A 17,025-nucleotide genomic window follows, 5' to 3' on the forward strand; every position below is an offset into this window, starting at 1 on the left:
TTGAATCAGTATGGTGAGAGGATAAAACCCTGACAAAAACCTTTCCTGATTTCAAACCCTTGTTCTGTTTTGACAACTGTCTCTTGATCCATGTACAAGTTCTGCATGATCACAATGAATTATTTTGAAATTCCCAATATTCTCAAGGCTGTCCATAGTGCGATATGATCCACACTGTGAAATACCTTGACATTGTCAAGAAAACACAAGTAAACCTCTTTCTGGTATTCTCTGCCGGCAGTCAAGATTCATCTAACATCAGCACAGATATCCCTTTTCTATATCCTCTTCTAAATCCAGCCTGAACCTCTAGCAGCTCCCTGCCAATGTACTGCTGCAACCTTTGTTGGATGATCTTCAGCAGAAGTTTACTTGCATGTAAAATCAACGATATTGCTCTATAGTACGAGTAATCTGTCGTGTCACCTTTCTTTGGCATGGTCAGTTGGCCAAATCGCTATCATACAAATCTCCTGGCATGATGAATAAGTGTGTCTACTATTACAATAGTCACTGCAGACATAAAGTGAGATTACATGGTATGGCTCTTGTATGTATAACCTTTGTAATCCCCTTCAAATGATTAGGAGGGAATGTGAACATAGTGTGCGAAACTCATATAGTAAATGTTGTTCATTTTTCCACTCCACTGAATTTAAAATGAGTCATTTCAGAAGCAGAACTTGGGAATCCCATGAGTATCAAGAAAGGACAAATGGAAGCAAAGCACATCCAAGAACCCTAAACAGAAAGGCAGCAGAAGAGCAGAGTCAAAACTATAAAACATGTCAGGGCAGAGCACTTTGAACTTGAAGCAAATTGGTAGATTGTCTGACTCACAGTGAGAATAAAGCTAAGTGCCTTCATACAGGAGACTGGCTTGCAGAGTGGGTACACTGGGGGCATTTATCAGCACGGCAGTGGTTTCATAAAACTTGGCTGAACAGGGAAGGTCAAAAGACTATGTGCTTGAGAGACCAAGGACCAAAGGGCCATGCCAGTCACTGTGGTTGAGGAGTGGCACTGTATCAGAAATACTGCAACCTTACTGTTTGTAATTTGTCAATTCCATTTATAAACTCCATAACTGGGTGCTTTGTCTGTGAGTTTTGTATTTCTATTGCACTGAGCTACTGAACCCAGCAGAGGAGAGTGTTGTGAGAGGGATATTTGGACTCAGAATAAGGTAAAAAACCTTTACATGGTGAAGGTATGTCTGACATCTGAGTCTCACGAATCATCTCTGGGAAGTTATGGTGTTGAAGTTTTCTCCTTTCTGTACCCAGAGCAGACAAAAGCAGACATGGCATCCTTGCTAACTCCTCAATTTAGGAATTAATCTCAAGAGAGACACAAGAGTCCAATAAAAAGGAAACAAAAACATGACTCTAAGAAATCAAAAGAGGCCTATATAAATTAAAGATTAGATCAGAAGACTTAACATTGTTAAAATGTCAACACAATTCAAAAGCTACCTGCAGAGACTGCAATCCTGAAAAAATTAACAACCAACCTTAGATGTAAAGGGAAGAGAACCAAGATAAGAAAAGCACTACTGAAGAAGAAGAAGAAGAAGAAGAAGAAGAAGAAGAAGAAGAAGAAGAAGGAGGAGGAGGAGGAGGAGGAGGAGGAGGAGGAGGAGGAGGAGGAGGAGGAGGAGGAGGAGGAGAAGGAGGAGGAGGAGAAGGAGGTAGGCAAGCTCACTCCCCCTGCCCCCTCTCAAACTCTCCCACATTGCCATAACTGTTAAAACAGTTTGGTAATAATACAACAGTATACTCATAGACCAAGGGAATAGAATTGAGGATGCATAAATAAATTAATCTTTCTATGGACAGTTTATCTTTAACAAAGTGCTGAATCCGACTAAATGAGGAAGCACTTGTCTCTAACAAATGGCACTGGAAAATTGGACATCCGTTTTCAGAAAAAATGAAACAGAGTAAATATGTCAGATCCCATGAAAAAAATCTAACTCAATCTGGAAGAAAGACCTAAGAAATTATAAGGTTCATACTCCTTCAAAAATAGGGTCAAACTTGTGCCTGTTTGTAGGTGCTGTCAAGTCAGTTTCACCTCATAGCAACTCTGGGTGTGAGAGAGCAAATCCTGCCTGAGCCGGCACCTCTCCCACTGTGCTTGCTGTCTTTGAAACCACTGTGGCAACAATGGTGCCAATTCATCACCTTGACGGTTGCCCTTGCTTTTCACTGACCCACCACTTTACCAAGCATAATGTCCTTTTCAAGGTACTGGTCTCTTTTAATAAGATGTCAAAAAGTAAATAAATAAAACCTTTGTTTCTGAGAAGTACAGATTGTACTTCTTCTGAAACAATTTATTTCTTCTTCTGGGAGTCCACTGTACTTTTAATCTTCATCACCAGTATCCTAATGCAAATTAATCTATTTGACCTGAGTCTTTCTAATTCAAGCTTGTTTGCTCAAAAGGAGAAGGATGGAAAGGACTGATTAATGAAGTCCTCAGTGTGAATTGCAAATCAATGTAAAGGAACCCAAAATCCTCACAACTAGACCAGTAGATAAAGAAAAGAAAAATAGTTCAAGTTGTCAAGGATTTCATCTTGCTTTGATACATACTCATTTCTCAAGGAAGCATCAGTCAGGATATCAAAAGACATGGTGCTGGGCCAACCTGCACCACAAGAAAACCCAGGACACCCCCTCGAGGACTTGGTGGGCCTGATTTAAGTAATGGCATTTGCCACCCTTCCTGTGCATGTGAAGCTTGGACATGGGATAAGGGTCATACTTACATTTTTAAACCTATTTGTTGTATTAGGAGTCCTGGTGATGTAGTGGTTGTTCACTGGGATTCAACTGCAAAGTCAGCAGTTCTAAACCACCAGCACTCCACAGAAGAAAGGCTTTCTACTCCCGTAAAGAGTAACAATCTCAGAACTCCCCAAGGGGCAGTTCAACCATATCCTGTTGATTTGCTATGAATCAGAAATGACTCAATGACAGTAAGCTTAGCTTTTTAAAAAATATTTTCACATAGCATAACATTACTGTCATTTTGACCAAAAATACTACAAGATAAACTACACAACTGAAAACTAATTAAAAAAAGCAAATATTTAATTTTGCTATAGCCAATGACACTGTATAAAGTGTCTTCATGTGAATTCATTGTTAGTTCTCACTTTTTAATTCACTTAATAGATAAGACAAACTCTGCTTGGTTACATACCAAGCTAACCTACTGTTAACGATTCTTTTCTGACTCATATAAAAATTGGGGAACAGTAGAAATTCCCAGTAGGATTTCCAAATAGAATCTCTTTAGAAGCCAATGATTGTTCCTTTTTTCTGCAGAGTGTCTAGTGAGTTTGAGCTGCTGACTTTTAGTTATCACTCACACACTTTAATCCTTGGCACTACTTGAGGACATTAAAATGATAATTAAAATTTTGTATGGCTCATTATGTTTGTGTACCTTATTTGCTGTTTTATGTGATTTTATAATAAACTTATTTAAAAGTTTACTGTAGTAAATTGTTTATTAAAATAAATATTTAAAATTGAAATTAAAACTTGTCAAACTTTTAACATTTTCACATAATCATTTTATTAATATTAGATACTTCTGATTTTTAGTATCTGTAATATGAGCAGGGATAAGGAAAAAAAGGCACTGAGATAATAGAATGTTAACTTTTGCTGAAATTCGGTGTCTGAGATAGTTTCTGGCCATTATGTAGTAAATGAATATTTCTTTAATAATGAACAATTGGTATTTAAAGATTGTTTAACTAAAGAAGTTGACCAAGAAGAAATAGCATTATTTGCATTCTTGTTACTGGAATTCATATTTATTGAATGAAATTAGTCATTTGCTACATGAAAAATAAGTACATCCCTCTGCTTCGGTCATTTATATCAAGTTAATGGCTATTGGTATTATTTTTAAACTTAGCTAAGTAAAGGCACACTATTAACAGATTTCTAATGAATTTACCCAAACTTGAGATAGTTATTATTAAAATGTTAGAAACATGCTAGGGGAGTAAATAAATGAATAGTTGCCTAACTAGATGCAGTGTTAAATCTCAGTTGCAAACTAGTGTTTAATTTTGGGACTTTGGTGGCCAGGGAAAAGCACCGGAAAGTATGATATAAGAGTCCTGAACATCTAATTAACTTACAGACTTTCAATTTATGAGAGCAGTAGTATTGTTATTAAAACTGCAACAACATAAACAATATAGAGTATACTTAATTTACTATTTTTATACCCAGTTTTAAAAGAAATTATTAATCTTATCTTACCTCAAATTCATGGTAGAATTATGAATTTTTAATATTCTAATTATAAAACAATGTTATATAGAGAATGAGTCATCTGTAATAGTGATAAAAATAAATTTTGAAAGGTAAAATTTGAACTCACTCTTTTTGACTCTGAATCTCAAGTATTTTATCAATCAAATCTTTTCATTTCTTATTTTACAAAGTCACATATTTTATACATGTATCATTTTAATCCCAATGTATAAAAGTTGTAGAAGAAAAGATACAAAAATATGACATTAGATTCATTAATCTATTAAAATCACAAACTTTGAATAGGAAAGAAGGAAAGCTTCCCTAAGGTAAAATAATGCTTCATAGTACATATATTATTGCTTTCTAAAGGACAAGTAAAATTTCTTTTAATATTAATAAGTCCAGTTATTGAATACAGTCTAAAACCCAATATTTTATTTATAAATTATATTCACAACTTTCTTGTTTGGGCAAGAAGCTGACCATTACCTGTTTAGAGTGAATTCTAGGCAGGTAAAATTTAATGATATAGTAAATCTTGTCATTTATTTTAACTTAATTATTTTCAATACATTATTATTTATTAACTATTATTGATGGCATAAGAACAATAATATGAATTTTAAACATAATCTATAATATATCAAAGTTATCTTTTTAGGCATATAGGCTTTGCAGGGAACCTTTCAGGTAAAGCGCAATAATGTAAATTAGAATGTGTTTTGTTACCAATTAACTTTTAGTTGTCATCAATAAGTCATTCAGCCTTCAATTTCAGCATATTCACTGCACAATATTACTTATTTTTCTATCTTAGCCAATAGATAAAAAGTCAAGTGCAGGCAAGGATTTGGTTTTATTCGTTTTTAATCTCCAGTGAGGAAAAATATGTAACCATTGCCTTTAATTCTATTCCAATTCATAGAAGAGTGTAGAACTTCCTGATAGGATTCCCGAGGCTGTACTTGCTACAGAAGCACATAGATGCACGCTTCTCCAGCGATGCAGCTGGTGGCTTCAGAACCCAGTGTCCTTCAGTAGTTACGTGATTGCTACTGAGAAACCGGGGCTTTTTGTGTGTCTGAAAATGCATTGGTGTCCCAGAAATACTTATAAATGGAAGTGAATGAATATCTTTCTCACACCTAACACATCCTATAAATATTAGAAATGCGAAATATAAATGATAATATAAAAGAGCAGCTACTTAAAGTTAAAAATTTTTATCATGGATTATTGATTGTGAAAGAATGTTGAACTAAAGTACTTTACCAGGAATACCAGAACTTACTTTTGCCATTCCTGGAAGCTCTGCTTATGGAAAACATCAAACATTTACTATACACACTTTTCCTATTTGAGATACAAAGATATTCTGAACATTTGCAGATTTTATAGTCTACAAACTATATAAAATATATCTAATTTATAACAGAAGCAAAAGCTATGCTAACATTCTCAGGCCACTCCACACATTCTATTGTTACACTGGTGCTGAGATATTGTATAACATTGAGTTAGGTTTTAATTAGGTCAGTATATGAAATAAACGATCAAGGCAACATAAAGGAACTGTCTTTGCACCCAGCTAGGACAATCAAAGCAGGCTGCCATGCTACATGCACGTGAACAGGAGAAACATATAACCTTTCAAACATACAGCAAATCTGCTTTCAGTGATACAAGGCTGAGAAAATGAATGTGTTACCTGATTTAATATATAATGTCTAAATTAAATATATCTGACCATATATTTACTAAAGCTCAAACCAAAACCATTACAATTTGGTCTAGTCTCATTCATTGCAATCCTACAACACAAGGGAGGACTGCCCCAGATTTCATAGGTTCTAAATCTTTATAGGAGTAGACTGCACGTCTTTCTCTTATCGAGTGGATATCAGATTCCCTCTTTGGATAGCAAATTAACATTCAGGCTAATTTGCTATCCAGGTTCCTAACTACATATTTCATCCTTCTCAAATGTCAGCAGTCCATTTACCTTTTATTAGATTTTGCTTTCAGCCTTGCCTTGCTTCTTCTTTGCTACAATATTATTCTTAGTTATTTCCCTCTTTCAAACATCCATTTAATAATATAAGATGGGGTTATCACTAAAAACAGAAGGCAACACAAATACATTTTGGGCTTTTTGTGTATCAAGAGAATAGCAATATTGTGACCAATTATCAAGTGGTTTTGAAAAATGTGATGTGATTATTTATTCTTTAGAGGCATATCTAGTATTTTAGTATTGATACTTGAACTAAGCATACAGAAGTGGAAGTGAAATTTTCACTTTATGCATCTTTTAATAGTTAATATATAAAAATTAAATCAGGAAGACAACAGATTGGTATATGCAGAACTGAAAGAAACAAAGGTTGGCAGACCATCAGTACTTCAATTTTAGGTGTCCTTTTGGTCAACCCCTGACCTTAAACCAGACAGAAGAAGCATCCAGTTTATATCTGACTCATGAACTTGAACCAGACTTGACTGGGCCACTTCTACAATGGTGTGAGCCATTTCTTGATATAAACCTCATTATATATATATACACATATATATACACACATATATATACATATACACACACAAAGAATCACTATATACACACACACATACACTATATACACACACACTATATACACACTATCTATATCTGTATCTATATCTATATCTGTATCTATATCTATATCTATATCTATATCTATATCTATATCTATATCTATATCTATATCTATATCTATATCTATATCTATATCTATATCTATATCTATATCTATATCTATATCTATATCTATATCTATATCTATATCTATATCTATATCTATATCTATATCTATATCTATATCTATATCTATATCTATATCTATCTATCTATATATATATACACACACACACAAAGAATCACTAGTTCGAGTGGAGGTCCACTCAAATACTTGCTCAATGCAAGAACAGCTAGTTCTATTAAATGGGCATTCCATGATGCACACCTTCTCGACAGGATCACTGAAGATAAATGTGTGCATAAGCGAATGTGGTGAAGAAAGCTGATGATGCCTGGCTATCAAAAGATATAATATCTGGGGTCTTACAGGCTTAAAGATAAACAAGCAGCCATCTAGTTCAGAAGCAACAAAGTCCACATAGAAGAAGCCCACCAGCCTGTGTGACCACAAGGTATCAAAGGTATCAGGTATCAAAAAACAAAAAATCATATCATTGTAAATGAGGGTGAGTGCAGAGTGTAGACCAAAAGCCCATCTGTAGGCAACTGGACACCCCTTTACTGAAGGGTTGTGGGGAGGATATGAGCCCATTGGGGACAGAGTAGCAACGATGAAACATATAACTTTCCTCTAGTTCTTAAATGCTTCCTCCCACCGTGCACTATCATGATCCCAATTCTACCTTACAAATCCGGCTAGACCAGAGGATGTATATTGGTAGAGATAGCAAGTGGAAACACAGGGAATTCAGGACAGACGACCCCTTCAGGATCAGTGGTGAGAGTGGCGATACCTGGAGGGTGGAGGGAAGGTGAGGTAGAAAGGGGGAATTGATTACAAGGATCGACATATAACCTCCTCCCCAAAGGATGGACAGCAGAAACATGGGTGAAGGAAGACGTCGAACAGTGTAAGATAGGACAAAATAATAATATTTTATGAATTAAGAAGGGCTCACGAGGGAGGGGGAGTGGAGAAGGAGGGAGAAAATGAGGAGCTGACATTAAGGGCTCAAGTAGATGGCAAATATTTTGAGAATGATGATGACAACAAATGTACAAATATGCTTGACACAATGGATGTATCTATGGATTGTGATAAGAATTGTATGAGCCACCAATAAAACAATTTATATTAAAAAAGAATCACTAGTTTTGCTTCTCTAGAGAACCCAGCTTTACACAGTAGATGTGTGCTAACAATGAAACACTGCATTCTAGTGAATTCTGAGGCAATTTTATACTTTAGGAAAATGTTTGAGAATTTTATGTGGTTTTTGTATTCTACTATCTAATATGAAGTTTCTTGAGTGATACAAGACGATTGCATTTTTCAAACCAAAACATTAGTTCATAGTTTGAATCTACCTAGGAGCACAGTGAGAGACAGGTCTGCCCACCTACTCCCATAAAGGTCACAGTCAAGTAGGCTCTTTACTTCGTAACATATTGTGAGTCAGAGTGCACACTATGATAACAAGTTTGACTTTCAATTTTCCTTTTATCTACTGATTGTTTCAAAATAATCTTTTACATGTAATAATAGCTAGCATGCATTACCTGTATGTTAACACTTTATTAAAATGTCATGACATTGAAAAATAGTATAGATAATTGATAGCAAATGATTTGTATTCTTTGATCTATTAGATCTAACTTACACTACAGATATACTTAACAGTTTCTTTTAAATTATTATGTAATATGTCCTCATGAATTTTCTTTCCCTTTGAAGAATAGTAGAGACCAGTCAGATTTGAATTCTTTCTTCAAAGACAATTGAAAACTCATTAATGCTTTCATTTATAGTAACAAATGTAAGACTAAGTGGAAAAAGGTATGTTTATGAAAGGACAGGTTTAGAGATTTAGATGTACAGAATGTAGATTTCATGTGTTTGGTAAGAAGGAGATTTTAAGAAAAATACTAAATATAAATATTTTAAAAAATCATTTTATTGGGGGCTCACATAACTCTTATCACAATCCATAGATCAATTGAATCAGGCATGTTTGTGCATATGTTGTCCTCATTCTCTTCTAGACATTTACTTTCTATTGAGCCCTCGGTACCAGCTCTTTTCCCCCTCCCTCCCTTACCCTAACCCCCCAATAGATGTACATTGTTATTATTTTCATCCCTCACACCGACCGACCGCTGTCTCCCACCATGCTTTCTGCTGTTCTTCCCCCTGTAGAGGAGTGTATGGTTATGTGTCCATCATTGTGATTGAGTCCACCTGTCTCCCTCCCTTTCCCCCGACCCTTCCGGCGTCACTATTCCCACTCCTGGATTCTGTGTGTCATGAACTCCCATTCCTTTCTGTACCTGTGCACATGTTCTGGTCTAGTCTGCACTGGGAAGCAGCATTGGGGTCATGGTAGTGGGGTGGGGGTGGGGGATCCTCAAAGAACCAGAGGAATATAGTGTGTTGTTCTATTATATTTCCCATAGAATCTTTCAGTCAATGTGAAGAAATCTAAAATGTTCAAAACTGGAAGAGTAGGTAACATCCTGATAGGTGGAGAAAAGGTTGAATTTATCAAGGATGTTGTCTTGTTTGGATCCACAATAAACGCTCATGGCAGCAGTAGTCAACAGATCAAAAGACAAGTTTCACTAGACACCTCTGCATAAGACCCCTTCAGAGTCCTGAAGAGTCAGAATGCTACTTTGAGGACTAAGGTGCACCTAAACCCAAACCATGGTATTTTCAAATACTACATATGCATATAAAAGCTGGATTTTGGATAACAAAGACCAAAGAAGAATCGCTGCACTTGAGTTAAGGTGCTGGAGAAGATTATTGAACATACCATGGACTGCTAAAAGGATAAGCCGATCTGTTTTGGAAGAAGTGAGCCCAGAGTGTTCCTTGCAGGCATGGATGGTGAGACTTCATCTTACGTGCTTTGGACATGGCAAGAGAGACCAGTCCCGTGAGAAGACCATCATGTTTGGTAAAGGAGAGGGGCAGCCAAAGGAGACCCTCAAGGGGATAAATGACGTGGTGGCTGCAGCAATAGGCTCAAACCAGACCAATTGGCAGGAGGGCGCTAGAGCAAGCAGTGCTTTGTCCTGCTATGGATTCGGTGCGGTGAGTAGAAGACCCCGTGGCACCTAACCACATCAGTATCAGGTTTTAATATTGCTAAATCATGAATATTATACAGCACAGAAAAAAGAACCATCGTATAATCAATTTATGTATATCTCTGTCTTTTAAAGAGTCTACACATATGCCCATCAATTATTCAACTCTCTCTCTAATACCTATTATATTACCTAGCATATGTTCAGTAAAAATCACAGATAATATTTTTATATGCATAGGCACAATTAAAAAGAGTTGTTTTAAATTTTCAGTAGGTCTTTAAGCCAAAGGATTATAATCCAAAATTTACAAAGATAACTTTCCTAAGCATATTTTGTCATGAGAATGGGTTAAAATTACTAATATGCCAAAATAGGATTTGAGAATTTAAATAATATGGATTATACTATTTCTTAAATGAAGAAACTTATGTTAAATAATGCTAATGTAAGTAAGCTACAATGAGAATACAATTTATACTACATAATTTTGCTCTCGTTTGTCCTATATGAAGTGTTTGATATGCACATAATGTTGTCTATGCAAGTTATGTTTTTACTTGGTTGAAATGTTTTATGGGAAGAATATATCTAGCACTTCAAATACTGAACATCTAAAACTGTGTGCTAAATTGATGAATGCATGGATAAATACATGTAATAAAATATTATTATATTAGAAATAAATTAAAATGTCTGACCAGCACTATCACTGACATTTTCATATATTTCCAACTGGGATTTTTACCCTTGACATATTCTTAGTAAGGTTTCAGCACTACAAGGGGGTACCCAGGCGAAGCTTTCTTAAGAGACAAGTAAGTCGCTCTGATTTGGCCCACCCAGTAACATTGCCTGGGAAGACTCTCTGTGGTCACAGTGAATTTTTTCATATGAGCAGTTTTGCTGAAACCTCTTTTTTGTGTGTGGGATGGCCAATTTAAGAGAACAGAGTGATTTATGGCAGACAGGACACTGGTTTTGCCACCACATCAATGCACCTGCCCACGCAGCCATCTCAGCGCACCAGTTTTGGGCAAAAAACAAAAACAAACACCTTGCTCTGTGTGACTTCTTTTTTTTTTCCCTTTTCTTTCTGAGACTGTAGAGGGACAAGAAAGGACAGAGACTTGATGAGGTAGAAGAGGTGATGAAAAAGCGAGGGCAGTGCTGTCAGCCATCCAAACAGACGAGTTTGAAAATTGTTTCCAAGAATGGAATCAGATGTAAAAAAGATATAATGTAAAAGAAGTATAATGGACAGTATTTTTGAAGGTGATAAGGTTGTTCTGTAAAAGATATAGGTGCATAGCTATGGGAAAAATTCTGTGTTTTTTTTTTGAGGGGGAGGGTGTTTCCTACTTATCTATTTTGGAATCTAAAGCAAGCTTTTACAAAGTATCCCCATGCGGTATTCATAAATTTAACAAAACGTTTGAAAAAAATAGTGGATCTGAGGTTCCAAAAGTGATTGTTCCCTTATGTCAGCTGTTAATTTTGAAGCTACTGGTGTCTATTGGGCCCTGTCAGTCTGAAGCCTGCAGTCTAAGTAAGGCTTGTCCAGTCGAATCATGTTTCATCATGAGGATATTTTTAGTGTTTGGTCCCCTGTATCACCATCACCAGTGAAAAGATGCGTATTTGTTTCTCACCATGTTAATCCCACATTATAGAAATGCTCGTCCAGTATTGGTCTAGTTACTGTTTACATTTTCTGTCACAGGTGAAAGGTGTGGGAGATAATGACTGAATTCCCTAAGGCTATTTTGTATTATGGACCAGGTGGGTTCTCCTATATTGTTTTGGAAAAACAATAACTATTGTGAAAAATAAATCTCTGCTGTTTTTCATCCTGGGACACACTATCTAAAATTGTGCAGTATAATTTCACAAAATTGCAAATCAACACCTGCAATTACTCAAAAGGAGGTAACGCTTGGGATCTCCAAAAGTGAACTTTTGCATGTGCTATAGCTCATGTTTAAATTAACTCATTCTAAGTAACTCCGCTAAGTGTAGGGAAAATCTGATGAGCTCTTTTTTTAAGTTATTCTTTTTTGCATGATGAAGATAAAAGCGAATTTATTTAATTTACATAAATTAGAACCAGTTGAGCCTTACGGGGTGCTAGCAATTAGCCCTTTGACTGATCGCTCTCAGTTGGCCATCTACTCTTGTAAATATTTGCAGCCCAAGAAAGCCTCCCAGTGTCACCAGGAGTGGCACTGACTCAGCGGAAGAGGATGCAGAAAGTACTTCTAACAATAGAGAAAGGGTTATTCCTGTAGAGTGTCAGGTAGTTTAACTTATCTGGAAAATAGGAAAATCATAGGTAATGATGGGTAAAGACACATAAGCAATGACTAGACTTAGATAAAAGCAATGTGAAACAAACAAAATCATATGCTAAGTTACTGAAAAACATTAGAAAATACAACTAAACAGCAATTTATTGAGCTAGGCCAGGATTATGCATTATGATGACTGTTGGGGGAGGAATATTTTCAACCATTTGTCATGCTTTGCTTACATTCTTTTTGTTTGTTTGTTTGTTTGTTTACATGAATTTTGCTTACACTTTGTCATTATTCGGTACCATTGAATCAGCTCCTACTCTTAGAAACTGTCTATCTACAACCGACTAAGACAGGGCCCGCTCCCACCTCCTCTTCAGAAACACTGCCATGGTGAAGGCCCTGGTTGTAGCCACCAGGTCAGTCTGTCTTTCTCTTGTTCTCTCCCTGCTTTACCTGGCGAGCTATCTCTCTGCAAGGGCTAGTCTCTCCTGATAACATCTTCAAAGTTCATGCAATGAAGTTCCATAACCCTCCTTTCTCAGGAGCAGTCAGCACGCACTTCTGCTGGCAGCCCGTGGTAGATTCAAAAATCTTATCAACACAATAACCCAAAGGCATCTTTGTTTTTATGTTTTGTTTTGTTTTTAAGCAAAGGGGAAGAAATTTATTGGATCCCATACGGGAAACCCTAGAGGGGCCCAATATATCCTATTTTGCAGGCATGCCCACACTACTCACTGAACCCCCATGTCCCAGAGGGACTCCCCGTGAACCGAGCCCCAAATTCCAACGACTGGCTGGGGTTGGGGATAATTATCTCCCTGGTTTGTTCCATGGTTTTGTCAATGTCAGGATTTTAGACCTCCCTGTGCATGTATCGATACACGCGTAGGTAAAGAAAAAGGACTCGCCTGGAAATATCACACCTTTTTTTAAACCTAACCAAGACAATTGCGGTCATTGTGTTTAATATTTCCTCACATTAAAATTGATAAACCAGCTTTGTGGCTGTGGGGAAGCCTAATCAAGCATTGTTTAAGCTAAGGATTGAATCCCTTTCTGTTCCTCAGAGCTCTCCTCTCTCTTCCACATTACACACTAGCTCCTATCGAGTGGATGCCGATGCACACACAGTGACCTACAGCACAGGGTAGAACTGTGAGTCTCCCTTGAGAGTCTCCAATACTCTTAACTCTGGTCCAGTAATGGAATACCATGTCTGTCTCATATGGGACACCTGCTTGGCCAAAAGCTAAGGATTACACCCCCGTGTTCATCACTCCCACATAGTGCTACAGAAACACAAGTAGGTTTTGGAAAATGGTTCTGCTTCCTACGTTTTACAAAAACTTCCTTCTTTATACACAGTTTCCTTTGGGTGTGGAGGAGGAGGCATCTATTTTAATATCAAACAATGATGTCCCCCTACCGGATCCAATATCAGAAATTCTGCCTAATATGCTTATTGTAGCAGCATGCTTTTCTCCTCTACTATCCTGATATGTTCTATATGCTTATGCTATTTTTAATCTCAGTTCTTTTTCTGTGCAAAAAATATAAAGTATTACATATTATGCAGACTGTATTTAAAATTCAGATGTCTCAGAGATAATATCTATAATGATTTCACATGTTAACTTTGAATTAAAAGAGGAAAAGACCCAAGAGTAAATTTATATTACTTTATCAATAAATATGTAGAAATTAACTTCAAAAAATTATTGGATGAATGTAATTAAAAAGTAATAGAATTTTTCCATGAATTTGTGAAGCTTCCATATATATATACGCATATATATATATATGCAAGATCTTATACTATGTAATGGAATATTTGTGAAAATGGCTGAAGTTTCTCCTTTTTAAGACCTTACTATGTGACTTTGCAGTTCCTCCTACAATCGATGGGATCTGGTTTCTCTGTATGAATAGCAACTGAACTGCGGCTTGCTTTGGCCATCAGAGTGGAGGAAGTGACAGTGTATCAACTCAAATATTAGGACTCAACATTTCACTTTCCATTTTGGAAACTTGCCCAGTCACCATGTGAAAAGTTCTGGGGCAGTCGCCTGGCTGATGAAAAATCCAGGGCCAAGTTCTCCTGATTTCGCCAGCTGACAGCCAGCCAAGCCCAGAAATAGAGCCGTCTAGCTGTGGAAGTGCTGACAGCAGATGAGTCAGCTTAGCTGAGGCTGTAAGTACTGTACACCTGGACACTGTCTGCTGACTCACAGAATAATGGGCTAAACAAATGTTTGTTATTTTAATCCACTACATTTGGGGGTAACAAGTTATGCAGCAAAAGCTAACTTATGTTAGCCATGACTTATCTATAAGAAAACCTATGGTTAAGATAAGTTGTCCTCAAGGTAATTGATGTATATATACTTTGCAATTAGATTCTGTTAAAAATGTAAGAAGATACGGTCCTATATTGTATTGCTGGTGGCATGTAAATTAGGCAGACTGTGCATTTCTGTTGTCATTTAGATGAGGACGTTAATTGGTAGGAAGGTGGTTCTATGTGGAATCTGCTTGCAGGCTTGAATCTTGAATAGACAATTCATGGGAGAAGGAAGAGAGTAGAAGATATAGGAGAACTCAGTAAGAGTTCAAATTAACAGATATTTATGGAAAATGAATAAACAGAATTAACAGCATATTACACTGGTACTGTGGGGAAGTGACATTATTCAGCATGGCTCTTCTATAGACTCTTGCCAATTTTCACTAAAGACTGGTAGGATATATACTAGGGCATGTCATACTAACTAAAAGACTGGGTAGGATCATGCTAATAGATATATCATACTAACATATGAGGTGCAATTAACAACATGGGCTGGCCTTAATGGGAAATTCCTCTAGCTTCTCTATTGCCAAGAGGGACGGGTCAGACATGCCTGCCTGCTCCTTCCTTCTTTATCTACTCTGTCACCCAAAATTCCTCCCATGGCACACTACTTCAATGCTGACTTTGATATGTCATTCCAAGGGGAGAACAGTACTTACCAATAATATGCACAATTATAGGGCTTTATTTGGGAAACTAATCGATTGCTGTGGGAAACAGAGGACCAGGAAGAGAATTCATGTGGACAAATTCTCTATGCTCATGATTAAAGAAGCCTGGGAGGTTAGGATTATGGATGAAGAGAGGCTTCCACATTTTTGAGTTGGAGATGAGTCCCAGTCACATTCTTCTAATTAAAAATCATCCCCACAAATCCTCTCATAATAGTATTACCTTAATATCTCCTCTTAAAAACTCATGCCAGATCACTATAAAATCAAGGCCTTCATCTCTAGGAACAGACATGTTTCTTTTGTTTTCTCTGCTTAAGGGGCAGTGGACTCCCTCTTTTTGCTCACAGTGCTAGCATTAAATTTTCCCCAATGAACTCAGGGATGTCTAGGGTTAAGAAAGTGCCAACCTTGTTACATATGTAATTGAATGAGGTCGGCATGTCCTGAGAATAGATACGCCTGTAAAATAATACTTTTGCGCTCTCTCGCCAGTTTCTGATGCCCTGGAAGAGGTGAGCCCTTGCATGCTTTGCCTGTTGTCTGTTTAATTATTCCCTTCAATTACACACTGTCCCCTAAGACCCAGCCGGGTGTGGGCTCGATCCCACAGGTTACCGTAGTCAAGGTCAAAAAGCACTAAAGCTACAGTTACTGGTCCACAGAAACGCCTCTCCTCAGCCAGCAGTCAAAACAGTGTCTGGTCTTAAGCTTCTCAGTCGCATGATCTGATCCATTGTCCTTTGCCTCAACAAAGCAGGAAGCTGGCCTGTTGCTCTGTCTTATCGTCCCATAGTCACATCATCTTGATGCTGCTCCTTCCGTAGTCTCTGCACCAGTCCTGGTGCCTCTGGTCTTGGCCTCTGCCGCTTCAAACAGAGATCTGGAATGTGCATTTCTGGTGGTCTTGGACTTTCTGTCCCTGTCCAAGATGGCTCTGATACACAGATAATGGCTTTAATGGAGGTGTTTTCTTTTGTTTGTCTGTTTATGTTTTTGTTTTTTTTGTCTTTAGGCAGAATATACCCCCAGGAAAAGAAAGACTGGTGACAGAACTCAGACCCTTTAATAGAGTCTAAAGATACAACCCAACATTATCCTATAACAGAGAACTCTATCTAAAATGGGATAATAATAAAAAGCATAGAGTCCTAAATCATAATACATCACATAAGGAGTTATGGCTGGAAGGGCCATATTAATGAACTTCATCTCAAATGGATTGGATGCTTTGCTATTCCATGGATATAGAGTGAGTCATCTCAGAGTCAGGGACAAAAAGTCCCGTGATCATCAAGAAAGAAGAATTACCAGTGAAGGACGTTCATGCTCCATGGGTTAAAAATGATGGCTACTGCAGAGGCACCAGAGAGATCCCGGCAGCCAGGCTGTGAGACGAAGTGGACATCTCAGCCGACATACAAAAGAAAAAAGCTGAGTGACAATGAGCATGAGTCTGATTTGCCACCTGGTGTGCCCATTGGGCATTGCAGAGCACTAACAGAGCTTTATAACACTAGACAAAGCAGGTAAGAGGTAAAGGGGCTGCAAAATTGAGAGGCTGGGAGAGATATTCCTGTGGGCATGG

The sequence above is a fragment of the Tenrec ecaudatus genome, chromosome 8 (assembly GCF_050624435.1).
Source record: "Tenrec ecaudatus isolate mTenEca1 chromosome 8, mTenEca1.hap1, whole genome shotgun sequence".
Taxonomy (NCBI): Eukaryota; Metazoa; Chordata; class Mammalia; order Afrosoricida; family Tenrecidae; genus Tenrec; species Tenrec ecaudatus.